This window comes from Aquarana catesbeiana, linkage group LG12 (genome assembly GCF_042186555.1).
Source record: "Aquarana catesbeiana isolate 2022-GZ linkage group LG12, ASM4218655v1, whole genome shotgun sequence".
In the NCBI taxonomy this organism is placed as follows: domain Eukaryota; kingdom Metazoa; phylum Chordata; class Amphibia; order Anura; family Ranidae; genus Aquarana; species Aquarana catesbeiana.
The window spans coordinates 134,861,830-134,880,620 of NC_133335.1; the positions used below are offsets into that span (position 1 = coordinate 134,861,830).

At 44.8% G+C, this 18,791-nt stretch overlaps 1 long non-coding RNA gene across 1 annotated transcript; it reads right to left on the bottom strand.

Moving 5' to 3' along the window:
* Window positions 1–4,324: 4,324 nt before the first annotated feature.
* On the bottom strand, window positions 4,325–17,988 carry LOC141114053 (uncharacterized). Its single transcript, XR_012236856.1, has 3 exons — window positions 17,782–17,988; window positions 4,523–4,676; window positions 4,325–4,441 (listed from the first exon to the last, which is right to left on the bottom strand). It is a non-coding gene; the product is annotated as an uncharacterized lncRNA (long non-coding RNA).
* Window positions 17,989–18,791: the final 803 nt, after the last annotated feature.

An 18,791-nucleotide genomic window follows, 5' to 3' on the forward strand; every position in this document is an offset into this window, starting at 1 on the left:
TCAAAAAACTCACCATACCTCTTACTAAATACATTGGAATGTATACTTTCCAAAAAGGGGTCATTTGGTCGGTATTTGTACTTTCCTGGCTTGTTAAGCCTCGTACACATGATCAGATTGTTCGCCAACAAACGTGGAATTTTGTCTGAAGGGCATTGGCCCAAACTTGTCTTGCATACACATGGCCACACAATTGTTGGCCAACAATTACGAAAGTAGCAACGTACTAGACCTACTAGGAGCCGATAAAAAGGAAGTTCAATAGTCATGCGCCACCCTTTGGGCTCCTTGTGCTAATATCGTGTTAGTAGAAGTTTGGTGAGTGTCGATTCGTGCTTTTCAGCTCGTGCTTGTCAGTTTGTTTATATTTTTCATTGTGTGCTTGTCAGGTCGCTTCTGATTTTCAGTGCGTTCTTTCCAGTTCCCTACTGATTTTCAGATCATGCTTGTCAGGTCGTTTCTGATTTTCAGTGCGTGCTTGTCAGTTTGTTTCTGAACGGCCGTTTGTGTACTATCTATGTGGCACTCTCGTTGGAGAGATTGTGCTATCATTGGGCTTAAAGTTATTGCTTTGACCCAAGTCCAGTCCAGGAACAGGAGGAGGAGGAGTTCTTGGACCAAGAATTGGTTTCTTAATCGTGACCAATTCTGTCATATGCCTTTGCTGCGGGAGCTCCATGAGAATAACCCTGATTATTTCAGGAATTTTCTCCGGATGAGGGACCACTGCTTTCACCGTCTATTGGCATTGTTTACCCCCTATATTAGTAAGCAGGTCACATGCATGCGACTTGCCATTACTCCCGAGCAAAGGCTCATCGCCACCTTGTGGTACTTGGCGGTGGGGAGAAGCCTCCAGGATCTGATGTTCACCACTGGGATCTCCCCTCAGGCTTTGGGACTCATTATTCCAGAGACTTGTTCTGCCATTATCCAAGTCCTGCAGAAGGACTATATTCGGGTAAGTTTTAGCCTTTAACATCACATTCTATGTATTTAATATTTGCTAATATATTGTATTAATTTCTTCATTCCATAATTACCATTATTGTAATATGCTGTGAATATCCTCTTTGTTCTCATGCATGCTTTCAGCTTTAAATGCTCCTTTTTTTTTTGTCCTTCATGCATACTTTCCTTCACTAACCTCCCCAGCATGCTATCCTGGGCCCATACACACCTAGCCTAGTAACTTAACAATGTATTTTGTCAGCTTCATATTTGTGCTTACCCTAAACACCCTCTGTGTACAAACGTTATTGTTGCCCTCAAATTCAGGCAGTGCAAGAGGCCATTTTTTGGGGCACAAACTCATTTGTAAACCTCACTCCACCCCCCAAATTATAAGTCAACCCATACCAATACTCTCTCTGCTGACTTTGCAAAACCCATACACACTACACCTCTTTTGTGGTCATATTTCTGGATTAATTCACCAAACCATGTAGTGCAAGGGCCTGCCTGAATACCTTCAAATGGAACTGTAGAAAGTTTTTGTCCCCTATTATGTTGATCTGTAATTTATGAATGTAAAAATGTGCTTCAATTTGGACAGGGTGTATACATATTTTTGAATTATGACACTTCTTACCTGTCCAGTGGGCTGCCAGTAGTGTAAGTAGGGAGGGGCTGGCCAAAGTATCACACATTATTTATACATTCAGCTCACATGGAAGTGGAGAAGGTTACCTGTCCAAAAAAAATCTACCCATTACCCCCCACCATAATATTTTTATAATGGGCCAACAGAGGGGGTGAGGAATCTGATAAGTTTTATACTTTTGTCTTTAAATACTTATTTAAATAAATGTTATACATATGTTGGCCAAGGATGTTTGTGTCAAATCTGCTTGCAATGTTATGTGCAAAAGTAATAATTTTTTTTATTGTTCGACTCCACAGTTTCGTTCCAACCCACAGGAATGGCAGGCTTTTGCAGCCCAATTCCACCATCAGTGGGATTTTCCCAACTGTGGTGGGGTGATTGATGGGAAGCATATCTGTATTGTCCCACCACCCAACTTGGGCTCTTATTATTATAACTATAAGGGCTTTTGCAGCATAGTAATGCCAGCAGTAGTGTCTGCAAATTATGAGTTCCTGTACCTGGATGTTGGGAAGAACAGCCGCAACTCGGACGGAGGAGTGATTGCACAGACCGAATTCTACTGCTGGCTTCAGAATGGCAACTTACATTTGCCACCTCCTGAGGAGAATGTCGAGGGCCTCAATTTTGTCTTTGTTGCAGAAGAGGCCTTTGCTCTGGGGGAACATATTATGAGGCCCTTTCCTATGAGGAACCTCATCCCGGGGCAGAGGATCTACAATTACAGGCTCTCTCGTGCCTGAAGGGTTGTGGAAAATGCCGTTGGCATACTATCCAGTCGGTTCAGGCTGTTTCTAACATCAATTAACCTGGCCAAATACAGGATCAACCATGTCGTATTGTGCTGCTGCATACTGCACAATTACTTATGGAGTAATGCAAGCAGCTACCTTGCCTCACTTCAAAGTGAGGCTGACTTTTAAGTGTCAGGCCCAGCTGATCCTGGTGTGATGACGGCTCTGGAAAGTGGCCGTGCTGGGTTGCCCTCCCAAACTGCCTGAGATGTCTGGAAACAATATATGGATTACTTTGTGGGTAGAGGGGCAGTGGCTTTGCATCAAAATGTTGCTGATCAGGAATAAATCTTTGATTTGATACTAAACTCCTATTTAATTTGCATTACTGTTTGTGTTTCTTATCTGTCTCCTAGGTTCTCAAATGGCCTTAATTTTGGCCATTTTCTACAATAGTGCAAAAGTAACTTATTTGCTCCATGAGGTGACAATCTCTTCTTCAGCTAACTATTATGTTGTGCTGTGGGTCAGCTACACACACACACATTGTTATTGTTAATGTATGTAATGCATTAATGTTAAAAATATTCAGCTTTTTCAACTCCTTTAATTAATTTCTTTAAGGCCCTAAAATTGCCTTAGTTTGCCACATTTTAGAGCACATTGTCACTGTAACTACACCAACTTAACAAATACACTGGTATTGAGCATTGAAATAAGAAGTCGCACATTGTTTACTATAAAACATTTTACTCCAAGCACATTCACATGTGCGTTTTAAAAGGTTTTTGAACAAACCAACATCTTGGTGTATAACAAGTATGTTTGCCATTATTTTGCCTTTTTGGGGCTAAACAGGCATGTTTAAAAACATAAGATACACATCCCCAACTCAGGAACTTACAAAGTTCGACTTTCTAAAGTGAAGGCCATATAAAACATTAGTATCCCAAAACTGTTGAAGTTGCCTTCCTCAGATGGTGATCTCACCCCTCTAAAAGCCAAAATTTGAAGCCATGTACACGTAGTGGCATAACTGTTAAATGTCCCTTATGACCCCCTGCCTAAAATATGCGTAGGTACAAACAGGTTAGTTTCTAAAGCCCCAAAACACACAGTGTGTCAACATGTGCTATCTCCCATAACTCCAAGTGTGTCAATATGTGCTAGCTCTCATCATGGGGTATCGATGAACGTGTTTCGGGGGTGCAAACCCTTCCTCTCACCTACTTTAGTTTGGAGGAAGGGGTTGCACCCCCAAAATATGTACATTGATATCCCATGATGGGAGATAGCACATGTTGACACACTGTGTGTTTTGGGGCTTTAGCAAACTAGATGTAGGGAAAGACAAACATTTTAGGCATGGGATCATGAGGGAAATAAGAATATTTTGGCACAATTTGTGGGCATCTTCAAATTTTGGCTTTGCGATTCTTAAAAACACATAAAGATTACAATTAACATTACTTAGGGCAGTGTTTCCCAACTCTCCTTCTCCAGATGCATTCCCAGGTCATGTTTTCTATATTTTTTGATTTTGTCACAGATGATGATGTCATTTTCCAGGTTAGTAATTCACACAGTCGTTTTTCTACTGAGGAAAATACAGAAAACAGGACCTGGTGGTGCACCTAGAAAAGTGCAGTGGAGAAACACTGACCTCAGACACTAAAGCCTAGGTTCACATTGGAGCGATTTAAGAGATAAAATCACATGACAAGTTGCAGCCTATTGGAGGCAATGGCACTGTTCCATTCGGTGCGACGCAGAATTAGCGGCGCCGCACCAATTTGCAAAAGTAGTTCCTGCACTGCTTTTGGCGATTTCAGGTGCGACTTCAATAGACATCTGGGCATGAAGCCACACAAATGTAATCAATTTAAAATTGTACAAACACATGTACAACATAACGAAAAAAATAAAACATGTTTTTAAATTTTAGCTAAAATATTGATGATGTTGATAACTCTGTTTTGTAGATCATGCATGGTTTCTTTCATTTTCTCCAATTCCCTATTGCAAACCAAGAGCTCACTGATAAGTATTTGTGCACTTGCACTGCTGAAGTGATTTTGGTCTTCCACAACATCCACATCACCTAAAAAATAAAAAACACACCATGTATTAGAAATATGCAGGAATTCATCTATTACTTGAAGCTGTGTTCTCAGACACTGACCTGTGGTTTACACAGTTTCGAGAACTTCACACAGTACTTCCTGCAAATCAGCATCAACATCTTCTTCAAGGTGTCTGGATACTTTCTGTATCTTCAGGAGGTGCTGGGTTACTGGTGCACACACACAGCTCAGATGCCCCTCTTCTTTTCTCCCCTATGTGAATACAAAACAGGTATACTTAGCAGACAGATTTGTTAGTCTAGAAATAGTAATATAAAACATTGTTTGGAAGTGTCTTCCAATTGTCTGTTTTGGCCAAGTTCCAAACTGTTAGGTACCTGGTAGTTGAGCCCGACTGGTAGAAGGAGACCTCTCTTAAACACTGGTTCAGGAGTCACTGGAAGTGGGAACAGTGGTTTCCTGAGCACAGTGGGTAGGAGGGCCTGATGCAGTTTCCAACAGAAGCAAACACTGGAACTGGAAAGACGTCCCTCTGGGATAGCTGAGCTGCGGATGCAGGTAGGCTGATGCAGGCCAGCAGGCAGACAGGTGAATGAAACGGCAGCAGCAGAATCTGATGCTTGGTAGAGCAGGCTGGAAGCAGCGTCACAGGACACAGGCAAAGCAGAGTCAGACAGTCCGTTTGGCAGGAGATCAGGCAGGTATATAGCAGGAGGGATAATCCAAGAATAGTCAGGCAGGCAGGGGTTCGGCAACGGGTCACAAGATGTAAGTGAGGTCAGAAAGGCCGGGTCGGATAGGAGACAGGAGAATGGTCAGACGGAGCCGGGTCACTAGCAATACAACAACAGGCAGGATACAGGAACTCAGGTGCAGAGCTGCAGACGAACAGCACCTGATAGAAGCATCTGACAGTCTTTTAAAGGGCCCTTGGCACCAAACAGCGCTAGCGCGCACGGGCACGCGCACGGGCACGCGTGAGCGCTCCGGCACCCCCTGGTGGAGATTTCATCAGAACTGCCCTGTAAAGGCCCTTCGTGCCCCTGCGTGCACGCATATTCGCCCGATGGCCACTGATATGCTCCTGACACAAGCTGAATACATGATTTTTTCCCTTTCCAGAGCAGGAATACTTACCTGTTTTGTGCAAGTTTCACACATGGAGATACTTCTAGTATCCACTGGAGCACCTGCGTGGGACACCATAACAAGGGTGATGTGGTGTCCCACACTAGTGCTCCTGCGTCCAGATGCGTAAACAGCTGCCGAGTGTCCTCTACTGACACTGAATAAAGTTGACATTTAATTATAGTTACAAACACATCTAGACAACAATCTAATGACCTTATTTTCATCAAAATAGGCCATAACAAATGCATTTAACGTGCATCTCCCAAAAACGAAGTATTAGTGGTCAATCAACGATTCCTGTGTCCACGAAAATAAAACTTGGCATTTTAAACTGTAGAGCAGTAAAGAAAAGAACATGGACCAGCAAGAAAGTAATAATGATAGGAACACAGGACAAACACTTTTGCAGCACTTTCCTGATCTTTCTATACTGATCTTCCTCTCTCAATTTTAGGTTTGACCAGCGTTTTCTCAACTGATCCGTGTTTCGTCGTACCCCAAAATTCCTGTGCAGACGTCTCACAACTTTAGCCATGATCTTGGCCTTTCTGGCATTTGGGTTTCTGTAAGGTCCATGCTTCCCATCATAGTCCGTCCTCACTAAGATGTCCACCATGTACACCATTTCTTCAAACAACATATTTGTGGCCTTATAGCTCCTCCTGGATCTGACAGTGGCTTTCTCTGGGTTTTCCTCATTGCTGCTCTCACCACACACCTGCTGTCTCACCGCAATTTGCATTTCCACTTCCCCAGAAAGAGAAGAGGCGGGGAATACACTAACAAGAAGGACAGAGGCGGAGTTTCATGCATGCGCAGTGTATATAAACCATAACGTGCGGTCAATGTAACAGCCGTAGGAACGATCTGGGAGTGGAGGACAAACGATTGTCATCACCAAAAGGAATCATAAAACGAAGGTACAATTGTAAATTGTGACATCAGTGGGTAGTGGGCTATACTGCTTAGATTGAGGCCTATATTGGGACCAGATTATTTATGAGTTAAGCCTGACGTTAGGGTTTGTCTTGTGTTCTGTCTTGCAGGCATCTGCTAATTTATTAATTCACAATGGTGTATAAATTCACAGCACCAGACTTTTAGCCAGAATTTATAGAGCAGTACCGGGAGCTGCAGTGTCTATGGAGAGTCAAGAGTAGGGATTACCAGTGGCGGAACTACCGCCATATCGACCCACGCGGGCGCTATGGGGCCCCGCAGCTGAGTAGGGCCCCGTGAGTCAGCGTGCAAGTGAGCAGGCGTCAGGTGAGCCGCCGAGCTGCCCGTCCGTTCGGCGCTCGTACAGTCACACTGACTGTGCGAGCGGAAGCAGCTGGGCAGCTTGGTGGGTGGTTGAGGGAACATACGGGATGCTGCCAGCTGGGAGGCTCAGTGGGTGGACTGGCCAATCAGCGGGCGGCAGAGCAGAGAGATGACATCATCTCTGACTGCCCGGGGCCCGCCGTGCATCCCGGCAGTTCTGCGCTTACTCACTGTGCAGGCAGCAGAGAGATTACATCATCTCTCTGCTGCATGACTCAGACTGGGAAACAGGAAGTGTCAACCCCCATTCCCCACCTTAGCAGGAAAGTGACAATCTGCAACTTGTGGCAAGTGGACAATCCGCAACTTGTGGCAGGGGATGTGGCAAGTGGGCAATTTGCAACGTGTGGCAGGTGATGTGGCAAGTGACAATCCCCAACTTGTGGCAAGTGGACAATCCGCAATGTGTGGCAGGTGACGTGGCAAGTGGACAATCCGCAATGTGTGGCAGGTGATGTGGCAAGTGGATGATTTGCAACATGTGGCAGGTGATGTGGCAAGTGGCCAATTTGCAACCTGTGGCAGGTGATGTGGCAAGTGGACAATCCGCAATGTGTGGCAGGAGACGTGGCAAGTGACAATACGCAACTTGTGGCAAGTGGACAATCTGCAATGTGTGGCAGGTGACGTGGCAAGTGGACCATCCGCAACTTGTGGCAAGTGGACAATCCGCAATGTGTGGCAGGTGACGTGGCAAGTGGATAATTTGCAACATGTAGCAGGTGACATGGCAAGTGGGCAATTTGCAACGTGTGGCAGGTGACGTGGCAAGTGGACAATCCGCAATTTGTGGCAGGAGACGTGACAAGTGGACAATCCACAACTTGTAGCAAGTGACAATACGCAACTTGTGGCAGGTGACGTTGGCAAGTGACACGCTGAGGGCTCCCACTGATTCTGCATTATGCTCAGTTGAACTATTTCATTTTATATAACAATGTAATAATAAAAATAATGTGTTTCAGTCATCTTGACACCATACCAACCATGGTGCCGTGATGATTGAAGCGCCAACATTCATTGTTCATTTTTTTTGTTGGGGGGGGCCATACAACATTTTGCTATGGGGCCTTATGACTTCTAGTTACGCCCCTGGGGATTACTCAAATAAAATCAAGAGGAAGGCAGCGATGGAGAAACTGTTGGAATTGGTGAAGCCTCTGTACCCCATGGCAGACATCAATTATTTGAATGCCAAAATTGGTAGCCTGCGTAGTAAATATAATATGGAGCGCAAGGCGGTCATTGAATCCCAGAGATCAGGAGCATCAGCAGATGACATATATGTCCCCAGGCTGTGGTACTACCAAAGCCTATGTTTTTTGTCCGACCAAAGCGAACCACGCCCATCACTCTCAATGTTTCCTTCCACTTCAGCTGAGGCCACAGCTCCTGAGGTCCATACTGGTCCTTCTACACAGGAAGAAGATGTGGAGGAGCCCAGCTTGACTGAGGTATAACATTGATGAACATATTTGTAGACAAAAATAGAATGATGTTAACTAGACGTTATTGATCCCAAATTTCTGCCTTAACAAAGTGGTTTACATATCAATAGACAGTAGTGGCCAAAAATGATTGGGACAAGAATGAAAAATGCTGGGGTCAGAATGATAGTCTTTTCTATTTGTCAAAATTCAATTTGCAACAGTCATGAGCTCATAATTGTATGTGATTGATGACCAAAAAACCACAAATATGTCATTTTCATACACAGGAAAGTCTCAGTCAGGAGGAGCCCATGCCCAGCCAGCCAGATGGAGTTGCAGATTCCTCCCCTATGCCCTCCTACTAAAAGGGCCAGGAAGACCAGGAACCTGGATGAGGCCACGGCTGACTTCCTCAGCCATGCAACAACAGCAATCAGTACGGCCCCGGATGCGCAGGAGGCATTTGGAGGAGGAGCAACGGAGTATGTGTGAGGAGCTGATCCTGAAGCTCCTCAACAAGGGGAGGAGGGGCCAAATTACACCTAAAACACACATCTGTGATTTAAATTACAATCCTCCACCACCTCCACAGACACCACAGCAACCCCACCCACCACAGCAGCATGGCAGACCATGGCAAATACAGCCCCAACACTCCCAACAAGCCCGCTGGGCTGGGGATTTTCACCCTTACAATTTATAATTTTCTTTTTGTTTCTTTTTTTAAATTATGATTTGAGTTGTTATTAGGGATACGCTGAATACCCTCCTGTTTGGTTTGCAGTGTTTTGGATTCAGAACAAAGTCTGATATTATTATATCTACCCCTTTATCAAATTAAATGTGAAGCATGCATGCCATGAAGTAATCAAGCTCTGACACGTTCAGAATAAAAAACTTCTGAATTCTTTATTTCCTCTTTCACAGATTTATACATTTTTGGCAGACAAAAACAAGGCACTTGCAAAACACTTTATTGTGACATTGTCTGAGTTTTTAGCAGCTTCAGCAGTTTTAGCAATAATTTCAGCAAACTTAGCAATTGATCATAGCTATTATTAAATATCTTGGAAATTTCCCCTTCAAACATTGGATGTTGACGTCATGTCTGCTTTTGGTGCATATTCGCGGAAGAGACAGGAAGTGACAGTCTTTTTATAACCTGTTGTGGTTTGGCTTCAGACTGGAAAAAAAAGAACTAGCAGATATCTGAAAATTCTTATGCCGTGTAAACACGAGCGGACTTTACGGCAGACTTTGCCAGGCGGACGGGATTTCATCGGACAATTCGATCGTGTGTGGGCTACAGCGGACTTTGTTTTCTCAAAAGTTGGACGGACTTAGATTTGAAACATGTTTTAAATCAATCCAATCGAGTCCGGTCGAAAAGTCCGCTCGTCTCTATGCTAGTTAGACGGACAAAAAGCCACGCTAGGGCAGCTATTGGCTACTGGCTATGAACTTCCTTGTTTTAGTCCAGTCGTACGTCATCACGTACGAATTCGACAGACTTTGGTGGATTGTGTGTAGGCAAGTCCGTTCATTCAGAAAGTCCATCATAATGTCCGTCAAAGTCCGCCGGGCAAAGTCTGCCGTAAAGTCCGACCGTGTGTACGCGGCATTAGAGTTAAGACTTTAACAAATCTGTCCCTTACACTTAAAATCCTATCCTGGCCTGAAGCCCTGAATTCTTTCTAATGCCGCGTACACGCGGTCGGACTTTACGGCAGACTTTGCCCGGCGGACTTTTCGACTGACTTTACGACGGACTTTCTGAATGAACGGACTTGCCTACACACAATCCACCAAAGTCCGTCGAATTCGTAAGTGATGACGTACGACCGGACTAAAACAAGGACGTTCATAGCCAGTAGCCAATAGCTGCCCTAGCGTGGCTTTTTGTCCGTCGAACTAGCATACAGACGAGCGGACTTTTCGACCGGACTCGATTTCGACGGATTGATTTACAACATGTTTCAAATCTAAGTCCGTCCAACTTTTGAGAAAACAAAGTCCGCTGGAGCCCACACACGATCGAATTGTCCGACGAAATCCCGTCCGCCGGGTGTACGCGGCATTAGTTCTTCGGACAAATCCTCAAGTTTCCTGATGGCCAAAGTTACCTTACCGTTTGGGCCAGTGTTGTCTGGGATTTAGGTACAACATGTACCTGTTTTAGGCACCATTTTACACACACCCCCTTTTCAGCTAGGACCATATCTAAGGCCATGCGGTTTTGGAAAGTCATGTGTGCTGCGGCTTCTAGTTGTTCGGCTAAATCTTGGAGTGCATCTCTGGTGTAATTGACTAACCTTTGTTGGTTATAGTAGATGTAATTTATCCAGTCTACATTCTTATTTACAGTGATGATGGGGATCAAAGATTCAAATCCTGTTGCTACTTTGTCTCTTGCTTTGAACTCATCTGGGACCCCTCTAGGGACCCCTATGGTGTTTATGTATACATGAGGGTCAAAGCTTCCTGCTGCGGCACTCCTATGCCTCCTGTTAGGCCTGGGTGTGTCGTTTAAGTCTGGTTCAATTTGTGGAGTGGCCTCTGGAAAAATATGCAGAGGCATTATGGCCTTGGCCAATGCGCATTCTCCTGTCCACTGCTCTGTCAATCTGCTTCTGATTTTCATGACCCCGTTGATTCAGTACACGTCTCTCAAAGACTGGACTTGATTTTGCACTAGATCTGCAGACACCTCACTATAAGATCCACAGTAACCCTTGGTGAAATTCCCAAAGGGTTTCCCCACTCACTCCCTGATACCATCCATAGCATGTGTAATTGCCAGGATATATGGGGATAACTTCTCCTGGCTTGGGAGTCTTGGTGACTATGGGACATTCCTCCTTCCAATATTTACACAGGGAGTGGTTAGTGGTTGTGTTGGCAAACAGGCTAAGGAAACCTGTCTCATGTTCGGGGGTATGTTTAGGGGTACTGTTCCCAAATGAGGCCTAGCCCCCCCCCACACACATAACAATTTGTCTTGTTATGTTTCTCTGCATTGTACCTCATCTACTCTAGCCACAAGTTACATAGTTACATAGTTACATAGTAGGTGAGGTTGAAAAAAGACGCAAGTCCATCAAGTCCAACCTATGAAGTTGACATCTGAGAACCTGGTTTCTGTGGCCATCGTGTCTTTGAAGGTAGGGTCTGCTATGGCCACCATGTCCCGTAACTTCTGTGTATGGGGCCTCAGAGGGTTTGAGCTAGATGTGGATTGGGGAACTCCCCACTCAGGGTTATTGACCATATCTTTCAGTTGGAGAGGCTTTCTAAAACCGGGATACCCACTTCCTCACCACAGGCCCAGAACATAGGTCCCACTGTCTTCTGGGCTAGGATTCTCAATGGTCAGCCTGAACTCTTTGGTGTAAGGCTGATCTGTGTGTTTGTTGATTGTCATTCTATCTAAAAGTGACTTCCCATTTTTTTTCTTTTCTATTTTGAGCGTTTTCAGGTTTGTACCCCCAGTGTTCCAACCCACTGCTCCCCAGGCATTACAGTTGTCACCCCAATAGGTGTCAGTGACGCATACATACACAATCATGGGTCTTCATTCCAGGACCAGATTGCGTACATAGTATCTGGAATTATCTGTTCATAAGAGGATATAAAAGTGGCAACATGTGTATTGGATGAGTTATACCAGAACTGGGTTACGCCATCTTTTTGTTTGATGGCTACCTCTTGCACCTGGGCAATAATTACTATGAAAAAGATATACAGAATCATTTGGTTCCCTCGGCCTATTACTTAGGTACAGGGATTTTCTTGCAGTGGGAGGTGTGTATCCACAAGTTTTTCCCGGCCACCTTGACTGATGTGGCAATTGTTAGGAGAACCCGGAGAGGACCATCATATCTGGGTTCAAGGGTGTGTTTTCTCACAAACTTCTTTATCAGGACCCAGTCTCCGGGGACCAAGTTGTGTGATCCTGTATCTCGCTCAGGATCTGGAATGGAGGAGAATACTTCCAAATGGATATACAGTAGATTAATTCTCGAGATAAAACAGTCACATAATCAGTTAATACATCAGATTGGAGCTGAACCTGTTGTAGGAAATAACAACCTAGTCTGGGGGCTGAATCAAATATTATCCCATAGGGTGACAGACCATGGTTTCCCCTCGGAGTGTACCTAACACTGAATAAGGAAATGGGTAGGCTGTCTAAGGCCAACTCATTCCCGTTTCCTGAGACATTTTTAGCATTCTAAATTTTATTGTGCTGTCTAATCTTTCCACCTTCCCACTGCTCTCAGGATGGTATGGGGTGTGGAAAAATCATGTGACTCCTAAAGCTGCCCATATCTCTTTGGTTACTGAGGCCGTCACTCTCTACAACCTCTGGGACACCATACCTGCACACTATTTCCGCTAAAAAGTCTTTTAGCCCTGGTTTTTGCTGTCAATCAATGCATATTCATATCGGCCACTCTTTGGCATCTGGATGTGGTCGATCTGTATCCTTTGAAAGGGGTACTGGGCCTTTGCTAGATGCTTCAAAGGTACCTTTTCCGTTCTTCCTGGGTTACACTTAGCACAGATAGCGCATAAATTGCAAAAGTTGTTGGTAAGTGGTGTAATTCCTGGGGCTAAGTAGTATTAATTGTTTTGGGCATTTATCAAAGTTTTTGACAGATGAGAGGCACCGTGGGCCCACTGTACCACTGCAGGAGACATTGATCGTGGCAGACACGGCCTCTTGTATAATTCCATGATCCCTTCAGTTTCTATGGCTCCTTTCTTGATCCACACTTCTTTTTCTTCTTTATCAGCTGCTTCTTGCTGCTCCTTGAGATGGGTCCTGCTCACAGGAGGGTTTTGTAGAATCATGGTGGTCAGTACAGTTTCTTCAGGGGTATCCGCTGTACCATCCAGGATGGATGCATCCACTCCACTGACCACTTCTTGCGTTCTGTTTGCAGCTTGTTTTGCAGCGGTATCTGCCAGGTGATTGCCTCGTGCTTCTTGGGAATTCAGCTTGCCGTGCTTCTCTACCTTAAGTATAGCCACTTGTGTTGGGAGGAGTAGGGCATCAATTAAGTCCTTGATAGCTGCACTGTGTTTTACATGTGTTCCTGCTGCTTGCAGGAACCCTCTGGTTTTCCGGATGATCCCAAAATCGCAGGCAACGCCGAGGGCATATCTTGAGTCTGTATAGATGTTAGCTCTTTTCCCCTCTGTCAATTTACATGCCATTGTTGGCCTTTGAGTTCTGCCTCCTGGGCAGACATGGAGGAAGGTAATGCTGAAGCTTGAAGAACTGTATCTTCGATTGTCAAGTCAGGATTCTCAAAGGCTGTTTCACTGACTGTCGGTAAATGTAAAGTCTCTTTTTTCATCACCTCGAAACAGTCATGAGTGGTGAGATGAGCATCATTCTCCAAAGAGGTTCCCCCCTCGAGAAGTGGAAGTAGAGTGGATGGGTTGAGAGTATCACATCGAAGGAGAGTGATGTTATCAGGTAGGAGCAAGGCACACTGGAGTCTTGCTGAAGACAGGTGCTTGGGCTGTACTTGGTTTAGTATAACAGTTATGTCATGAGGGGCAAGAAGGATTAACGGGTGGCCCAACACCAAGTCAGTAGTCTTGTCCAAAAGGGCTTGGGCTGCAAAGACAGCTCTGAGACAGGAGGGTCCTCCCTTGGCCACTGGGTCCAGTTGGCAAGAGTAATAACCAATGGGTCTGATCCTGTTGCCATGGGCCTGAACCAAAACTCCTGTGGCATGTCCTTGTCTTTCTGAGACTAACAGTTTGAAAGTCTTCTAGTCCCAAAGCAGGGGCTGTTGAAAGGATCTCCTTCAGAGTTTCAAAATTGTCCACAGCTTCTGGAGAAAGCGAGAAAGGGCATCATAAAGAGGTTGTATCAAGAGGGAGGCTTCTGGGATCCAAGAGCGGCAATAGGAGATTATTCCTAGGAAAGCATGTAAGAGTTTATGACCTTGAGGCAAAGGGATGGCTTTGATTGCAGCAACTCTTTCTTCAGTGAGATGTCAGGTGCCTTGGGGGATGCAGAGGCATAGGAAAATCACTTTCTCTCTGGACTTTTTGCTTTAAGGCCAGTCCCTTCGTGGTCGCCTGCATCCTTGCTCAGCCAGGTAGTGGAGGAGGCTTTCAGAGAAGATTAAGGCATCACCAAGGGTATCTGCACAAGTAGGAAGTCATCAAAATACTGAAGGAGTACAATGTCTGGGTGTAACTTCATCCAGGTATCCAGAATGAGGGCAATTGCCTTGGCGAATTGGGAAGGGGAGTTCTGGCCACCTTGTGGCATAACAGTCCAGGTGTAGCGGGCAGGTGACACAGGCTTGCTTGAAGAAAGGGTTCATGTGATCCGGAGAGGTGGGCGAGGTGGTAGGCGAGGTGGGGTGTCATGTCTCTGGTACTGGGCATTTTCATGTGGACCACAGTTGGGGCTTGGTTGCCTGTGGGTGAATTTCCAGGGGCTTCGGTATTCCCTTCTGCAGTTGTAGCAGACACATGGAGTTGTTACTGATGGGCGCAGATAGGGTGTGTCAGAGGCCATCATGAGAGGAGCTACTCTCTACTGCTCTGTGAGGATTCTGGACCTAATAACCACTAATAACAACATCTCAAGCTCCATTACTCTATACTCAGACCCTTTCGGATTGACTTTTGAAGGGCTGAAATAAATTAACATGTGCCTATGTGCTTTGTTCAGCATGCTAAAACCCAAATCAATAAACTTCTTGTGCTATTTTTCAACAGATTCGCCTTTCCTTGTGTGACCTCTTTATTTATAATACTCTTAAATATATTCTTCATTCAAATTGAACATTTTAAACTACATTTTAAACCAGTTATTGCTAATACAGCTTAAATACAATTAAAAGCATTTGCATAAATATAGCACATTTGCTACATTCACTGTTATTAAAGAAACTCCTTAAAGTCAGACTCTCTGTGATGAAGGGAAGGGGCTGTTGTTTTTGGTTGTGTGAGGGTCCAGGAACCCATTCAAAGGGGGTTTAGGGAAAGTACTGGGTAATGGCTGCTGGATTGCAAGGGGCGTAAGAGGGATGTTGGAGGGGGGAACTGTAAACGTGTGTCACCATATAGGTGGTCAAATGGGTCATTGGACAGCAGCGTGAAGGAACCCATTGCCCCAGCTGATGAGTCATACATGGGGATGGATCCAATGTGGGGTGTGCCTTGAAATGTAACAGTCTGTCGTTTTTATGTCGTTTTGGGGTTGTACCTGTTCCGGCATGCCTGTCAGCTTGGTGCATCCTGGCAGGGCCGGCGTGACTCTGGTCGGGACTTTGAGAGGAGGGACCGGGTTGGGGCTAAGGTTGGGTCCCTAGTCCCAGGTCTGTTAGGGCAGGAGGGCCAAGGGGGGACCTCCTGAGGCTTGAGTGTCTGTGTTTCCCCCCCTTGGAGCTGTCCAAGTCTTCCCCAGAATGTACACTTGTCATTAATGGGGTAGGTTGGGCCCTGTAATACGATACCGAGGACTGGTCTATCACCGCATATATGTGGGTAGGTTCCGGTGGGGGTGGTGGTGCAAGTGGTACAGTTTGGGTCGGGCGTGTGTGGCAGCAACCACCTGAGCTGTACAAAGACAAGTGTACATTGTCTACTATTAAGCATTGCGGGGGAGGTGTCAGAGACTCCTCTGTCACTTGTAGCAGAGGGGCAGTAGACAAAAGGGAGTGTCTACTTCCTGGGGTCCAGACGTCATTAAAGGGCGGTGGCTGGCTGTCTGTCTTAGCTTTTGACCCCTTTTCTGGCTTCTTGTACACATACATAATACAACCATTTTCAACACATATTTCCTGTTCTATCCATCCTTCTTCATGAAAAGCTTTTGCAACTTTGAACCAAGCGTCTCCTGTTTGTAGCAACCCATTATCTGACAACAGATCTTTTTTTTATGTTTCAAAACAGTACGCCACTCATCTACCTGTAGCCTTCCGCCCAAATGCATATCAACCCCACACACTTTTGCCAACTTCTTTCTCTTTCTTGACAGCATCTTCTCCTTCTCGCTCTAATCCCAAATCACAAGCCAAACTACCCGCTTTAGGTCTCTCTAACTTCTGCCCCATTGTTAGCTATTGGGAAGTTTATGTGTCCAGGCTCAGGATTTGTATGGCGATTTTATGAAGCTGTCTTGGACTCGAGGGCTGACAATCCTCTGACCACCACCTGTCCTCTTTCGGACCACCTTCCAATATATAACACTACCTTGCTACATTCTGTCTTGATGACTGTGATATTTATGTGTCTGCTCAGGATTTTTTAATAGGTCACGAGGCTGTCCTGGACTCAAGGGTCCGACAATCCTCTATCACCTGGTACCGGTTCAGCTCATATCACAGTCTCAAGTTAACGAGGACAAAAATGGATAGAGAGAGAGAGAGAGAGAGAAAGAAAGGAACGTCTCAGGGTTCGACTGCCGTGCAAGTCTCCTTACATGCGTCTTTCCAAAACGTAGACCAGTCACACAGCCCTGCCCACTCAGGTGGCCACAGGTAGGGGAGAGAGCGAGTAATACATGACTTATTACTCTCAACAAGACAGCTAACAAACAGTAACTAGTATTCAACGCGCCACTTTAAATGTCATTTACATGTTCCAACTCAAAACCCAAACTTCTCACTCTGTCTCTTTCCCTTTCTTCTAACCCTTCCGGTTGTTCAGGTTGCAAGGGGCACCTTTCGGCTGCATGTCCTGTTATTCTAGTTTGAGCCTCTATTGCTTCCAGTGATTTGCCAACAACAATTTTTACTGGATAATGCACATTCAATCTGAACACCAATAAATGCACAGTATGTGGCAGTAGGGGTTTATAACCAAGAGACTCAGCCCTATATCCTGGCTCTACCACTTCAATCAACCCCCAGCCCTCTTCATGTATCCCAAATAACAGACCACAAACACACTTAGAACATGACATTACCACCAACAACAAAATGTGACCAACAACCAACAAGATATGTGACGGCCGCAGTGAAGTACAGGATTACTCAAGCTGTCACGGGATCCCCCACGCCACTATGCATGTTCCTGACCCCCCCCCCGGGGTTTCCCGGTTGCCCATACGTCCGTACTTACTGTACTACCCGTGCTTTGCCGCACAATTATTTATTTTATTCCCCCCAGGAGAAGTTTAACCACATCCTGACGCCTTCTCCTAGTCCCAGGAGAAGTTTAACCACGTCAACTAATTTCATCCGTCATCCATGACTATATAAGCAATCCCCAACTCCCAACAGCCATCACAAAACACAAGATCGATCAACAAAACAGAACAGAACAAAACAGGTGGTAGATATAATTGCAAGTTCCTTAACTTATCAACAGACTCGAGGCAAGATTAATACCTGTCTTTGAGGGCCGCAGGAAGCCAACATAGGCACAGAGATTGACCAGCCACGGGTACAGGATAAACAGTAGACTAGATATACAAGCTATCAAAAGTGTCTTACCATTTCTAGAGGTGATCAGTCTCCTCCTGTTTCCGTGTTGCCTTATCCTCCTGGTCCCTTCTGGCTCGGCTACTTGGGACCTTGAGCCCCACGTTTGAGTGCCAAAATGTTTTGGATTCAGAACAAAGTCTGATATTATTATATCCACCCCTTTATCAAATTAAATGTGAAGCATGCATGCCATGAAGTAATCACGCTCTGACACTTAGTTCAGAATAAAAAACTTCTGAATTCTTTATTTCCTCTTTCACAGTTTTATACATTTTTGTCAGACAAAAACAAGGCACTTGCAAAACACTTTATTGTGACATTGTCTGAGTTTTTAGCAGCTTCAAAAGTTTTAGCAGTAATTTCAGCAAACTTAGCAATTGATCATAGCTATTATTAAATATCTTGGAAATTTCCCCTTCAAACATTGGATTTTGACGTCATGTCTGCCTTTGGTGCAACTTTGCGAAAGAGACAGGAAGTGACAGTCTTTTTATAACCTGTTGTGGTTTGGCTTCAGACTGGAAAAAAAGGAACTAGCAGATATCTGAAAATTCTTAGCGTTAAGAGTTTGATAAACCAGGCTTCTGATGCAATATTACATTTGATATTGCCATTTTAACATTTTTACCTGGTAACACCTTAATCACATCCATTACAGCAGCAGAACATGCGAACAGGGAAAAAAATTGGCAGAACACACGAGCACCATTATTCTATGGGAAACGAACATGAAAAATCAAAAGTGCTAATTTTAAAGGCTTATATGCAAGTTATTGTCATAAAAAGTGTTTGGGGACCCGGGTCCTGCCCCAGTGGACATGTATCAATGCAAATTTTTTTTAGAAAAAGGCCGTTTTTTCGGGAGCAGTGATTTTTTTAATGCTTAAAGTAAAACAATAAAAAAGAAATATTCCTTTAAATATCGTGCCTGGGGGGTGACTATAGTATGCCTGTAAAGTGGTGTATTTTTCCCATGTTTAGAACAGTACCACAGCAAAATTACATTTCTAAAGGAAAAA